Source organism: Delphinapterus leucas, chromosome 3 (genome assembly GCF_059928025.1).
Source record: "Delphinapterus leucas isolate spDelLeu-1000000601 "Yukka" chromosome 3, BTC_Dleu_Yukka2, whole genome shotgun sequence".
In the NCBI taxonomy this organism is placed as follows: Eukaryota; Metazoa; Chordata; class Mammalia; order Artiodactyla; family Monodontidae; genus Delphinapterus; species Delphinapterus leucas.
In genome coordinates this window covers 40,007,215-40,022,915 of record NC_143131.1, presented here as the reverse complement: position 1 = coordinate 40,022,915, position 15,701 = coordinate 40,007,215, and the positions used below count along the sequence as shown (strand labels likewise).

Here is a 15,701-nt window from a genome sequence, read left to right as displayed (position 1 = left end):
GCACAATGCTATGAATTTTCTATTTTACATTCATTTGACTCAAGTCCAACAGACGAACATGCTCATTCTTTTGGACAGAAGAGCGAAAGAGAAATCAATTGAACAAAGAAATTCAAAATGGAGAGAGGTTGTTTTGATTTCACTCTCTGAAGGCCAACCAAAGGATAAAAAAGGTTTTGGAAATGGAAAAGAAAAATGTTCACAATATGATCTGGATTTCACAGTGTGTTCAACTACAACAGAAGTCAGTAATCACCTCATGCACACACTCATTTTACAGATGAAGAAACATAAATTTAAAGGGATTCATTCAATCCCATGTGGAACCAGAAGCAGAGCTAGGTTTTCTGACATTTTCCTCTAAGTCTTTTGGCCTCTTGTGAATTTTGCACACTGAGCTTTGTTACGGCAAGAAACTTCTGATTATTTTGTGACAAGATCTAATCTTCTTCTTCCTCAAAGTATTTCTGGACATAGAGTCAAAAGAATAAAGTTTCTGTCCCAAAGTAAGCCCAACCCCACCAGGTACCCTTTCCCTCACAGGTTACACCTTGGCTTCTAATCAACTTGCCTAAGTTTATGCAGTTATTTCTTCATCTGTTTTATTTCACCTTTGATCATCATAACAAAAGAACTTATTCATATTCTAGAAGTATAAATTATTTCCAAAGGAAATCATTTAAAATATAACAAAAAAATCTCAATGATTTTTGGCAATGAATAAATATTTCAACAGCTAATGTACTGGTTAATAATCCACACATAACTCAGTTCTGTCATATCAGCTTTTTCAAGACATAAAAGTAGGTTTGACATTTATAAAATGACAGAGACTAGCAAAGAAAAAATTGATAAGACTAAACAAAATCCACTTAAAATCCATCTACAATCTATGCTGATGACTCATGTTTTTTAAAAACCTATTCCAGGGCTTCCCTGGTGGCGCAGTGGTTGGGAGTCCGCCTGCTGATGCAGGGGACACAGGTTCGTGACCCGGTCCGGGAAGATCCCACATGCCGCGGAGCGGCTGGGCCCGTGAGCCATGGCCGCTGAGCCTGCGCGTCCGGCGCCTGTGCCCCGCAACGGGAGAGGCCACAACAGTAAGAGGCCGCAACAGTGAGAGGCCCGCATACTGCAAAAAATAAAAAACCTTTTCCAATCTTAAAAGAGGAAGTATAGCCAGGTGCTTGCCCTAATTAGGTGGAGACAAGCTAAAACACTTCTTCATACCTTAGTTAATACATTTCCATATGTGTTCGCTTTACGAAAGTATTTGAAATGTTTATTTTACTATAAGTGCATTCTCAAATGCATCTAGCTCCTTTCTTCTCCCATTTTACATTCTAAAATAAATTCTGTTCAGGTAATGAATATTTTTTAAAAAGGTAGGAAATTTTCAGGGCCAGGCTTCATAGTCCTAATGCATACTTATAAAATGAGGATTTTTATGTTTAAAGTCTGTCAGGTGACAAGAAGGATACTGAAGTTGTCATCAGTGTCAAGACAGAGTCCAAATTTATTGGTAAGAAAAGGAAAGAAAAACATTTGAGACAGCTAATCTGGAAGAGATGGATGGAAGATGCCTGCAGGAGATATTCACATCTAACTGAAAAGAAATAATTCGAAGAGTAAACTTTCTGAACTGCAAAGAGAAATAAAATTTACTCTCATAACACTCACAGAATTATAGTCATAAAAACGGACCATCTCTCTGGGCCTCTCATTTTACAGGTCAGGGAATTAAGGCCCAGAGAGGTCTATCAATGTGCCCTTGGTTACACAGCACTTGATCCAAAACTTAGGTCTTCTTTGATACTGATGCCTTTCATTAAATTGTATCATCTTTCACAATTATTTAATTTAATCTGTATAGCATATTTATTAACATTTATATGTACCAGACACCAGCTCTTGCTCCAAGTCAGAAGTCATTCAGTTTAAATCGATCATAAAATGTATTTAACAGCCAAATGTGAAGAGAAAGTTACCGTTCCTCTGTATATAGTTTCCTTAGCAAAGCAATCTTTGTGAATGAAGATATGTGCAATGCTATTTGGCATCAATTTTGCAAATCTTTGTATAGTAGTTATCAAAGGAAAGTTCCTATGATGATGAGGTGAATGCTGAAAACTTTTACTTAGTTCATAGCTGCCAAAGCAATGAGAGCAAAAGTTTGTCTATTTTCTTAAATGAATGAGATTTTCACTTTAGAAGAGGGGTAATTTTCAACAACTGCACATTTATATGTGTACCACAAGATTAAACCATAAAAGTACCACACAGCTAAGTACACTTAAGAGAAAAAAAAAGTTTAAGTCTTCAGTCAGTTTGAATAGAAAATGAGCTATTGGTTACTTTTTTCTACATCAGTGAATAACTTTGATTTGTCTCATCACACTAAATATTTTTCAAAGTTAACATATAGGTGTCTCTGATATGAAAGGATATGGAAAAACTCTAAAATACTTCACACAAAATTTCATTTTGAGTGTCATCAAAATCGTATCTCATAAATTTACACAACATTTTAAACTTTGCTGGAGAAGCTATCAATTCAAAAATATTTCAATTCCTAGAGATTAAATTATTAAAAATATTAAAATATTAGCTTTACTTCTTTTTTAGAACTATTTCTATATCAGGCATTCTCAGGAAAGAAAAGGCAACCAATAATGGAAGGGGTGTAACCAAAAGTCCCATATGGGTGCCAAGAAAAAAAAAAGAAACAAAAATAAAATAAAATCAATCTGTGTAGTTCTTTACAAACTGAGGAAACCGTAGTACCTTAACTCTGAAAGTGTGATTCCTAAGAAAACAAGGGCCTAACATAAAAACAGATAGTTTGACAAATAGCAAAAGCGAAGCTGAGATAACCACCAATTAAATTTCACTCAGAATAACAGAGAGGAAAAAGAATACAAGAATAAGGTCAATTTAAAAAGACTGTATAAAAAATATCAAAATGACAAAAGTTGATCAGAACTCAAAATGTTAAGATCAATAGAATCACTTTTACCATTTTAAATGAGTTGGTTCCTAGATAATTCAACATTCTCATCACTCTTTTATGTCAGCCTAATTCAATAGCATCCACTCATCACCTACACCCACTCTGTTTTCTAAAATTGCAAGTATCAATGAAGTATCTTCACTCGATGTTGTCATTTAACAAAGGAAACAAAATAATGGCTTAGAAATACTCATTAGAATTTAGAGGAAAATACTTAAGCCTTAACTTCCTTCCACCTAGAAAAATGGCACAGAACTAATGAATGCAGGCGATGATCATGTCTACCCAGCTCCAGTCCCAAAACTTTCCTTCTCACATATGCACCCACTTAAATATAATGCACTCAAATATCTTAACACACTCCACCAATCGCAAACATGACTCTGAGGAAGCAATTCAAACTGATTATCCCATTATGACTAAAAATACTACAAAACAAAAGAGAACTTTTAAAACCACACGAGAGTCTTTACCAAAACACTACAAATATTAAGCCCTTGAGAGAAATGACATTCACATTCAGAGTGAAAATGTAAAAGGAAACTGAATTCAACAATCAGTTCTCACCAGTCCTTAATAGTCAGAACTCAGTATTCATTCAACCAGGTATGGAGTAAATGATTGTTGAAGACCTACTCTGTGCCAACAGAGTTGAATTAAAATAGATAGGACCCCTGAACTCAGGAACTTTCTAGTCCATCGAAGGAAAACACAATGAAAATATCACCCAAATAAATGAAAATTACAGTTATGACAAATGCTCTGAAGGAAAGACTACACCATAAACTGGAGCATAAAACAAGGGCATGTGACTTTCCCATGGTGCAGGGGAAGGAACGTTTCCCAGACAAAGTGATAATTGGGCAGAAATTTGCAGATGAGCAAAGGAAAAAGACTGGAGGAGTCTAAATGCACCATCTTCATTCTTCAAATTTTTCATTTTCTAGCCTTTATCTTCCAAACTAAGTGTAGAACCCAGACCTCTTCATGGGCAGAAACTGCATTTTATTCCTCTGTGTACCTGTAGTACCGATAGCCCGCAGCACAGCAGAAGGCGCAAACCATAATCAACCTTAAAACATTTTGTTGAAAAGAACTGCACGCGAGCCTACAAGTAATGTAGATTACCTGATATATTTTACTTTTAAAAACTATTGTCCACATCTACCACTGCAATACATTTGATCAAAGCACTTGACACAGTATCTACACAAAGAAAAACAACCCAAAAAGAGAGACACAGCTTGAGTGGATCAGTGTTCACCTTTTCCAGAGGAAGCCAAGCCCGGGGAGAAGCAGAAGCAGTAGGCGCAGGGACTGGGCAAACTTCAGCAGAAGGGGGTATTTGGCACGTGAGAGCCAGGGCTGACTCGCATCGTGTCCAAATGGGCCTACAGCTCTTTGGGCAAGGAAGTAGCTCAAATGTTCATTATAAAAGGGGGAAGTGGTCATAGAACTACTAGAGCCCTGCTGATAGGGAGCTAAGGATAAAACGATTACCAAAACCATTAACAGGGCAATGCTCTGTCACTCACAAAACACTACCACAAAGGAAGTGCCTGTGTTTCTCTTACACACATCAAAGGCCCTGAGAAATCTGAGATGGTTTGGATTTATGACTATAAACGACACCATAGCATGGGATTACCCTGTCCTTTTTTTTTTCCACACGAACATATATCAACATTCTTTTTCAGATTCTTTTCCAATATAGGTTATTAGAGAATATTGAGTAGAGCTCCCTGTGCTATAGAGTAGGTCCTTGTTGATTATCTATTTTACATGAGTACTGCGTATACGTTAATCCCAAATTCCGAGTTTATCCCCTCCCCAACTTTTCCCCTTTGGGATTACCTTGTCCTTAAACTACCCATAGGAGTGTAGTTTCCAATGGCACACTCTTCTGTTTGCTTCCACAAGAAGAAATAATAAAGGAAACAGGGATGTATTTATTCTAAGATGTGAATTCTCTCCCCAGTGCACCTCCACCCTTTCCCTCTAAATAAAGGAGTCTTGCCCTTTGGGCAAGTAGAGTGGCTTGGCTTCTGCCCTTTGGGACAGGTCTACAGCATGGGGACAGAGATGATCCAAGCACCGATCAGTGCCTCTTGCATTTGCCTGTGACCAGCCTGAACTGCCCTTCTCGGAGAACATTCAGGTGCCAGCAAGTCTCCAAGAGACCAGCAGGCAAACAGCTCCCTTGTGGGTTTTCCTGCACTGGGCAAAGGGAACTTTCTCAACCATCGCTATGCCCAAGCCAACTTTATTAAATGGAGCTTTGTTCCCAGGGGATTTTTTAATTGGGACATCATTGGCAATATAAAATGTGCTCTATAGTGGTCAGTGATGCTAATTAACGTGCTAAAATGGGAAAAAGCAGCCTGCCCTCTCAGACTTTGAAATCAAATGAGGTACTCATATCAGGAAAAACGTATTTATAAAATGGGAAAAGAAATAAAGCTTGGGGAGAGACCTTCAAGATGGCAGAGAAGTAAGACGTGGGTATCACCTTCCTCCCCACAAATGCATCAGAAATACATCTACATGTGGAACAACTCCTACAGAACACCTACTGAACGCTGGCAGAAGACCTCAGACCTCCCAGAAGGCAAGAAACTCTGCACGTACCTGGGTAGGGCAAAAGAAAAAAGAAAAAACAGAGACAAAAGGATAGGGATGGGACTTGCACCTCTGGGAGGGAGCTGTGAAGGAGGAAAAGTTTCCACACCCTAGGAAGCCCCTTCATGGGCGGACACTGAGCGGGGGCGGAGGGCGTAAGCTTCAGAGCCACGGAGGAGAGCACAGCAACAGGGGTGCGGAGGGCAAAGCGGAGAGATTCCGGCACAGAGGATCGGTGCCGACTAACACTCACCGGCCCGAAAGGCTTGTATGCTCACCTGCCGGGGCGGGCGGGGGCTGGGAGCTGAGGCTCAGGCTTCGGGTCAGATCGCAGGGAGAGGACTGGGGTTGGCTGCGTGAACACAGCCTTTAGGGGTCTAGTGTGCCACGGCTAGCCGGGAGGGAGTCCGAAAAAAGGTCTGGAGCTGCCAAAGAGGCAAGAGACCATTGTTTCGGGGTGCAGGAGAAGAGGGGATTCAGAGCACCACCTGAACGAGCTCCAGAGACGGGCGTGAGCTGCGGCTATCAGCGCGGACCCCAGAGACGGGCATGAGATGCTAAGGCTGCTGCTGCCGCCACCAAGAAGCCTGTGTGCGAGCACAGGTCACTCTCCACACCTCCCCTCCCGGGAGCCTGTGCAGCCCGCCACTGCCAGGGTCCCGTGATCCAGGGACAACTTCCCCGGGAGAACACACAGCGCGCCTCAGGCTGCTGCAACATCACACTGGCCTCTGCCGCCGCGGGTACCCCTCCCTCCCACAAGCCTGAGTAAGCCAGAGTCCCCGAATCAGCTGCTCCTTTAACCCTGTCCTGTCTGAGCGAAGAACAGACGCCCTCAGGTGACCTACATGCAGAGGGAGGGCCAATCCAAAGCTGAACCCCAGGACCTATTAGAACAAAGAAGAGAAAGGGAAATCTCTCCCAGCAGCCTCAGGGGCAGCGGATTAAATCTCCACAATCAACTTGATGTACCCTGCATCTGTGGAATACCTGAATAGACAACGAATCATCCCAAATTGAGGCGGTGGACTTTGGGAGCAACTGTAGACTTGGGGTTACCTTTCTGCATCTAATTTGTTTCTGGTTTTACGTTTATATTAGTTTAGTATTTATTATCAATGGTAGATTTGTTTATTGATTTGGTTGCTCTCTTCCTTTTTTCTTTTTTTTTTTTTTAATTGCAGTACGCCAGCCTCTCACCTGTGCAGCCCCTCCCGGCTGTGGAACACAGGCTCTGGACGCGCAGGCTCAGCGGCCATTGCTCACAGGCCTAGCCGCTCCGCAGCATGTGGGATCTTCCCGGACCAGGGCACGAACCCGCATCCCCTGCATCAGCAGGCGGACTCTCAACCACTGCACCACCAGGGAAGCCCCTTTTTCTTTAAATATAGAAATATATTTTTTTTTTCCGTTTTCTCTTTTTGTGAGTGTGTATGTGTATGCGTCTTTGTGTGATTTTGTCTGTATAGCTTTGCTTTGACCATTTGTCCTAGGGTTCTGTCTGTTATTTTTTTTTTTAGTATAGTTTTTAATGTGTGTTATCATTGGTGGATTTGCTTTGGTTGCTCTCTTCTTTCTTTCTTTTACTATTTTTATTTTTAATAATTAAAAAATAATTTTAATAAATTTATTTTATTTTATTTTTCTTTCTTTTTTTTTCCCCCCTTTTCTTCTGAGCCATGTGGCTGACAGGGTCTTGGGGCTCTGGGCAGGTGTCAGGCCTGTGCCTCTGAGGTGGGAGAGCCAACTTCTGGACATTGGTCCACCAGAGACCTCCCAGTTCCACATAATGTCAAACAGCAAAAACTCTCCCACACAACACCATCTCAACGCTAAGACCCAGCTGCACTCAACGAGTGGCAAGCTACAGTGCTGGACACCCTATGCCAAACAACTAGCAAGACAGGAACACAAACCCACCCATTAGCATAGAGGCTGCCTAAAATCATAATAAGGTCATAGACACCCAAAAACACACCACGGGACACAATCCTGCCCACTAGAAAGACAAGATCCAGCCTATTCCACAGAACACAGGTACTAGTCCCCTCCACCAGGAAGCCTACACAACCCACTGAACCAACCTTACCAACTGGGGGCAGACTGAGAAAATATTTGAAGAGATTATAGTTGAAAATTTCCCTAATAGGGGAAAGGAAAGAGTCATCAAGTCCAGGAAGCGCAAAGACTCCCATACAGGATAAATCCAAGGAGAAACACGCCAAGACACATATTAATCAAACTATCAAAAATTAAATACAAAGAAAAAATATAAAAAGCAGCAAGGGAAAAACAACAAATAACATACAAGGGAATCCCCATTAGGTTAACAGCTGATCTTTCAGCAGAAACTCTGAAAGCCAGAAGGCAGTGGCAAGACATATTTAAAGTAATGAAAGGGAAAAACCTACAACCAAGATTACTCTACCCAGCAAAGATCTCATTCAGATTCGACGAGGAAATTAAAACTTTTACAGACAAGCAAAAGCTAAGAGAATTCAGCACCACCAAAGCTTTACAACAAATGCTAAAGGAACTTCTCTAGGCAGGAAACACAAGAGAAGGAAAAGACCTACAATAACAAACCCAAAACAATTAACAAAATGGTAATAGGAACATACATATCGATAATTACCTTAAATGTAAATCAATTAAATGCTCCAACCAAAAGAAATAGACTGGCCGAATGGATACAAAAACAAGACCCAGGGCTTCTCTGGTGGTGCAGTGGTTGGGAGTCTGCCTGCCGATGCAGGGGACACGGGTTCATGGCCCGGTCCGGGAAGATCCCACATGCCACGGAGCGGCTGGGCCCGTGAGCCATGGCCACTGAGCCTGCGCGTCCGGAGCCTGTGCTCCGCAACGGGAGAGGCCACAACAGTGAGAGGCCCACGTACTGCAAAAAAACAAAAAAAACCAAAAAAACAAGACCCGTATATATGCAGTCTGCAAGAGACACACTTCAGCCCTTGATACCCACTTCAGACTGAAAGCGAGGGGATGGAAAAAGATATTCCATGCAAACGGAAATTAAAAGACAGCTGGAGTAGCAATTCTCATATCAGACAAAACAGACTTTAGAATAAAGAGTATTACAAAAGACAAAGAAGGACACTATATAATGATCAAGGGATCAATCCAAGAAGAAGATATAACAATTGTAAATATTTATGCACCCAACATAGGAGCACCTCAATACATAAGGCAAACGCTAACAGCCATAAAAGGGGAAATCGACAGTAATACAATCATAGTAGGGGAATTTAACACACCACTTTCACCAATGGACAGATCATCCAACATGAAAATAAATAAGGAAACACAAGCTTTAAATGACACATTAAACAAGATGGACTTAATTGATATTTATTCGACATTCCATTCAAAAACAACAGAATACACTTTCTTCTCAAGTATTCATGGAACATTATCCAGGATAGATCATATCTTGGGTCACAAATCAAGCCTCGGTAAATTTAACAAAATTGAAATCATATCAAGTATCTTTTCCAACCACAACGCTATGAGACTAGAAATCAATTACAGGAAAGAAACCTGTAAAAAAATACAAACACTGAGGCTAGACAATATGCTACTAAATAACCAAGAGGTCACTGAAGAAATCAAAGAGGAAATTAAAAAATTCCTAGAAACAAATGACAATGAAAACATGACGACCCAAAACCTATGGGATGCAGCAAAAGCAGTTGTAAGAGGGAAGTGTGTAGCAGTACAATCCTACCTCAAGAAACAAGAAACATCTCAAATAAACAACTTAACCTTACACTTAAAGCAATTACAGAAAGAACAACAAAAAAAACCCAAACGTAGCAGAAGGAAAGGAATCATAAAGATCAGATCAGAAATAAATGAAAAGAAATGAAGGAAACAATAGCAAAGAGCAATAAGACTAAAAGCTGGTTCTTTGAGAAGATAAACAAAATTGATAAACCATTAGCCAGATTCATCAAGAAAAAAAGGGAGAGGACTCAAATCAACAGAATTAGAAATGAAGAGAAGTAACAACTGACACTGCAGAAATACAAAGGATCAAGAGAGATTACCAGAAGCAACTATATGCCAATAAAATGGACAACCAGGAAGAAAAGGAAAAATTCTTAGAAAAGCACAAACTTCTGAGACTGAAGCAGGAAGAAATAGAAAATATAAACAGACTGATCACAAGCACTGAAAATGAGACTGTGATTAAAGATCTTCCAACAAACAAAAGCCCAGGACCAGATGGCTTCACAGGCAAATTCTATCAAACATTTAGAGAAGAGCTAACACCTATCCTTCTCAAACTCTTCCAAAATATAGCAGAGGGAGGAACACTCCCAAACTCGTTCTACGAGGCCACCATCAACCTGATACCAAAACCAGACGAAGATGTCACCAAAAAAGAAAACTACAAGCCAATATCACTGATGAACATAGATGCAAAAATCCTCAACAAAATACTAGCAAACAGAATCCAACAGCACATTAAAAGGATCATACACCATGATCAAGTGGGGTTTATCCCAGGAATGCAAGGATTCTTCAATATATGCAAATCAATCGATGTGATACACCATATTAACAAACTGAAGGAGAAGAACCATATGATTACCTCAATAGATGCAGGAAAAGCTTTTGACAAAGTTCAACACCCATTTATGATAAAAAAAACCCACCAGAAAGTAGGCATAGAGGGAACTTACCTCAACATAATAAAGGCCATATATGACAAACCCACAGTCAACGTCATTCTCAATGGTGAAAATCTGAAACCATGTCCACTAAGACAAGGTTGCCCACTCTCACCACTGTTATTCAACATAGTATTGGAAGTTTTAGCCATAGCAATCAGAGAAGAAAAAGAAATAAAAGGAATACAAATCAGAAAGGAACAAGTACAGCTGTCACTGTTTGCAGATGACATGATACTGTACACAGAGAATCCTAAAGATGCTACCAGAAAACTACTAGAGCTAATCATCAAATTTGGTAAGGTAGCAGGATACAAAATTAATGCACAGAAATCTCTAGCATTCCTATATACTAATGATGAAAAATCTGAGAAACAAATTAAGGAAACACTCCTTAATGGTAACATTTACGATTGCAACAAAAAAAATAAAATATCTAGGAATAAACCTGCCTAAGGAGACAAAACACCTGTATGCAGAAAACTATAAGACACTGATGAAAGAAATTAAAGATGATACAAACAGATGGAGAGATATACCATGTTCTTGGATTGAAAGAATCAACATTGTGAAAATGACTTTACTACCCAAAGTAGTATCTACAGATTCAGTGCAATCCCTATCAAACTACCAATGCCATTTTTCACAGAACTAGAATGAAAAATTTCACAATTTGTATGGAAACACAGAAGATCCCGTATAGGGCTTCCCTGGTGGCACAGTGGTTGAGAGTCCGCCTGCCGATGCAGGGGACACGGGTTCGTGCCCCGGTCCAGGAGGATCCCACATGCCGCGGAGCGGCTGGACCCGTGAGCCATGGCCGCTGAGCCTGCGCGTCCAGAGCCAGTGCTCCGCAACGGGAGAGGCCACAGTAGTGAGAGCCCCACATACCGCCAAAAAAAAAGCAAAAGATCCCGTATAGCCAAAGCAATCTTGAGAAAGAAAAACAGAGCTGGAGGAATCAGGCTCCTAGACTTCAGACTATAATATAAAGCTAAAGTAATCAAGACAGTATGGTCCCGGCACAAAAACAGAAATATAGATCAATGGAACAGGATAGAAAGCCCAGAGATAAACCCATGCACATATGGTCACTTTATTTTTTATAAAGGAGGCAGGAATATACAATGGAGAAAAGACAGCCTCTTCAATAAGTGGTGCTGGGAAAACTGGACAGCTACATGGAAAGGAAAGAAATTAGAACACTCCCTTACACCATACACAAAAATAAGCTCAAAATGGATTAAAGACCTAAATGTAAGGCCAGACACTATCAAACTCTTAGAGGAAAACATAGGCAGAGCACTCTATGACAGCAATCACAGCAAGATCCTGTTTGACCCACCTCCTAGAGAAATGGAAATAAAAACAAGAATAAACAAATGGGTCCTAATGAAACTTAAAAGCTTTTGCACAGCAAAGGAAACCATAAACAAGACCAAAAGACAACCCTCAGAATGGGAGAAAATATTTGCAAATGAAGCAACTGACAAAGGATTAATCTCCAAAATTTACAAGAAGCCCATGCAGCTCAGTATCAAAAAACCAAACACACAATCCAAAAATGGGCAGAAGACCTAAATAGACATTTCTCAAAAGGAGATACACAGACTGCCAACAAACACATGAAAGGATGCTCAACATCACTAATCATTAGAGAAATGCAAGTCAAAACTACAAAGAGATATCATCTCACACCAGTCAGAATGGCCATCATCAAAAAATCTACAAACAATAAATGCTGGAGAGGATGTGGAGAAAAGGGAACCCTCTTGTACTGTTGGTGGGAATGTAAATTGATACAGCCACTATGGAGAACAGTATGGAGGTTCCTTAAAAAACTAAAATCAGAACTACCATATGATCCAGCAATCCCACTACTGGGCATATACCCTGAGAAAACCATAATTCAAAAAGAGTCATGTACCACAATGTTCATTGCAGCTCTATTTACAATAGCCAGGACATAGAAGCAACTTAAGTGTCCATTGACAGATGAATGCATAAAGAAGATGTGGCACATACATACAATGGAATATTACTCAGCCATAAAAAAAAAACGAAATTGAGTTTTTTTGTAGTGAGGTGGAGGGACCTAGAGTCTGTGATACAGAGTGAAATAAGTCAGAAAGAGAAAAACAAATATCATTGCCAACACATATATATGGAATTTAAGAAAAAAAATAGTTTCTGAAGAACATAGGGGCAGTACAGGAATAAAGATGCAGACGTAGAGAATGGATTGAGGACACGGGGAGGGGCAATGGTAAGCTGGGACGAAGTGAGAGAGTGGCATGGAAATATATACACTACCAAATGTAAAATAGATAGCTAGTGGGAAGCAGCCACATAGCACAGGGAGATCAGCTTGGTGGTTTGTGACCACCTAGAGGGGTGGGATAGGGAGGGTCGGAGGGAGATGCAAGAGGGAGGAGATATGGGGATATATGTATATGTATAGCTGATTCCCTTTGTTATAAAGCAGAAACTAACACACCATTGTAAAGCAATTATACTCCAATAAAGATGTTAGAAAAAATAAAGAAAGAAAGCTTGGAAGACAGCTAATGAAACAGTTTACACATACTTCTTTCATTCAGTGTATTTTCACTGAATATGTTTTATATGCCAAGCACTTAAATATGTCATTTAATAAAACACCCTAAATTCAGTATTATTGTACAGTTTAGACTCCTAGTTTAAAAACATTCCCAAGGGGGCTTCCCTGGTGGCACAGTGGTTAAGAATCTGCCTGCCAATGCAGGGGACACAGGTTCATGCCCTGGTCCGGGAAGATCCCACATGCCGCGGAGCAACTAAGCCCGTGAGCCACAGCTACTGAGCCTGTGCTCTAGAGCCCATGAACCACAACTACTGAGCTTGCGTGCTGCAACTACTGAAGCCCGCGTGCCTAGGGCCTGTGCTCCACAACAAGAGAAGCCACCACAATGAGAAACCTGCGCACCACAACAAAGAGTAACCCCCGCTCGCCACAACTAGATAAAGACCATGTGCAGCAACGAAGACCCAACACAGCCAAAAATAAATAAAATTAAAAAAAAAAAAACACATAAAAACATTCCCAGGGACTTCCCTGGTGGTCCAGTGTTTAAGACTCTGCGTTCCCAATGCAGGGGCCTGGGTTCGATCCCTGGTCAGGGAACTAGATCCTGCATGCCACAACTAAGAGTCCACATGCAGCAACTGAAAGAGCCCGCATGCTGCAACGCAAATCCTGCGTGCCACAACTAAGACCCGGTGCAACCAAATAAATAAATATATGTGTGTGTGTGTGTGTGCGTGTATATACATACACACACACACACACACACAAACTTCCAAAGTCACATCCTACCAAGGGAAAAAGTGAAGCTTCAAACCCAGATCTGTCTAACACACAGCTAAGTCACAGAATTTTTTTTTTAAGTTGGGAAGAGGACAACTTGAATCAACATGGTATAACTGTGGAATAACCACATATAAAGCAAACAAATTGTCAGCTTTCTTAAAAGAGGCATGGAAATACCAGAGGAGTAGGTGCCATAGCCATAAACAGCTCAGGCTCTAAGGGAGGCTTCTACAGTCATGATTTGAAGGAAATCTCACTTACATGAACAGAATTAGAAAAACTAAGCAGAATTGCTTACAAACTGATAAGGCCAACATTAGCACTGCCATACTGAAATACAAACACCAATAGAAAAGAACATACTGATTATATTTTAGAAAGACTGGCTTAGGGCCTAACAGATCTTCTACTGCTATGGCAACGTAACTAAACTGTAAATACTTCTTTTAGCACCAGTGTGGTGTACTGCATAAACAATTGAAAATGTCTACCATGGAAAAGAGAAATAGTAAATTGATGCATTACCCTTTAATTTATGTTATTTAGCCCACTCATTTTGCTTTAGTTAACAGCCATTACTAGCAGTAAACTCAGGAAATTATGTTTGAATTTCACAGACACGCCCTGATTGAACATGTACTTATGTTAGGAAGCAATAGTTAGTCAATACTTTCTCAGATTAACTGTAATGATTAACAGTGAAATCAAATATAAGTTGTGGTTTTTTTTTGGCTGTGTGGGGTCTTCATTGCTGCGCACGGACTTTCTCTAGTTGTGGCGAGCAGGGGCTACTCTTCGTTGTGGTGCATGGGCTTCTCATTGCGGTGGCTTCTCTTGTTGCGGAGCATGGGCTCTAGGCACGCGGGCTTCAGTAGCTGTGGCACATGGGCTTCAGTAGTTGTGGCACGTGGGCTCTAGGGCACGCAGGCTCAGTAGTTGTGGCTCGCGGGTCTAGAGCGCAGGCTCAGTAGTTGTGGCACACAGTCTTAGTTGTTTCGCAGCATGTGGGATCTTCCCGGACCAGGGATCGATCCCATGTTCCCTGCATTGGCGGGCGGATTCTTAACCACTGTGCCACCAGAGAAGTCCCCAAATACAAGATTTTTATTTGAACCTATGTATAAATATTTTATTAAAAGTATAAATAGGGGGCTTCCCTGGTGGCGCAGTGGTTGAGAGTCCGCCTGCCGATGCAGGGGACACGGGTTCGTGCCCTGGTCCGGGAAGATCCCGCATGCCGCGGAGCGGCTGGGCCCGTGAGCCATGGCCGCTGAGCCTGCGCGTCCGGAGCCTGTTGCTCCGCAACGGGAGAGGCCACAACAGTGAGAGGCCCGCTTACCGCAAAAAAAAAAAAAAAAAAAAAAGTATAAATAGGTAAATAATTTACTAATTGTTTTTCTTACTTTAGACGTTAGTCAACATTCACTTCTAGGTAATACACATATACACAGGCATTAAGTAAAACGCTTCATGGAAAACAACTAAATACATTTAACTGGTATTAGACTACTACTCCAATCAAAAAAGTTCAGACATTTTAACTCCAATTATACAAATAAAAATATAAAGTAAAAGAGTATCATATACAGCCAAAATTGTATTATGTATTGCTTTCACAAAAATTTTTAAAACAAATAACATAATTACATTATTTTCCACTAATAAACTACACACAGATGGGTAGAACAGGGAAGAATTATCTAACATTTCACCATATATTCATGAGCAATCATTTGTTTTTGAAAAACTGTGATTCCTACTCATCTACACAGCAATTCATAAATATCAATTCATGTAGCTGCAAATTCATTTCTGAACCAATCAACTTCTGTCTCCAGTAAAGGATAACCAAACTGATTTCTTTCCTTTGCTGTGCTGGCACATACACTGCGTCATTTAGAAGGAAACAAAGCGACACGTTTGATTAGCTATGATCTATTTTAAATGCATCTACTGAAACGTCAGCAATTTGCATGCTTAATAAGGTAGGTAAGAGTAAAGAATCAATTTCCACACATAATATAATTTCACC

At 40.6% G+C, this 15,701-nt stretch overlaps 1 protein-coding gene across 5 annotated transcripts in view; it reads right to left on the bottom strand.

Annotated features, from left to right (window-relative positions):
- Window positions 1-15,701, bottom strand: part of PARP8 (poly(ADP-ribose) polymerase family member 8) — a 185,183-nt gene that overhangs the window by 109,089 nt on the left and 60,393 nt on the right. The gene's annotated exons all lie outside the window — the stretch shown is intronic.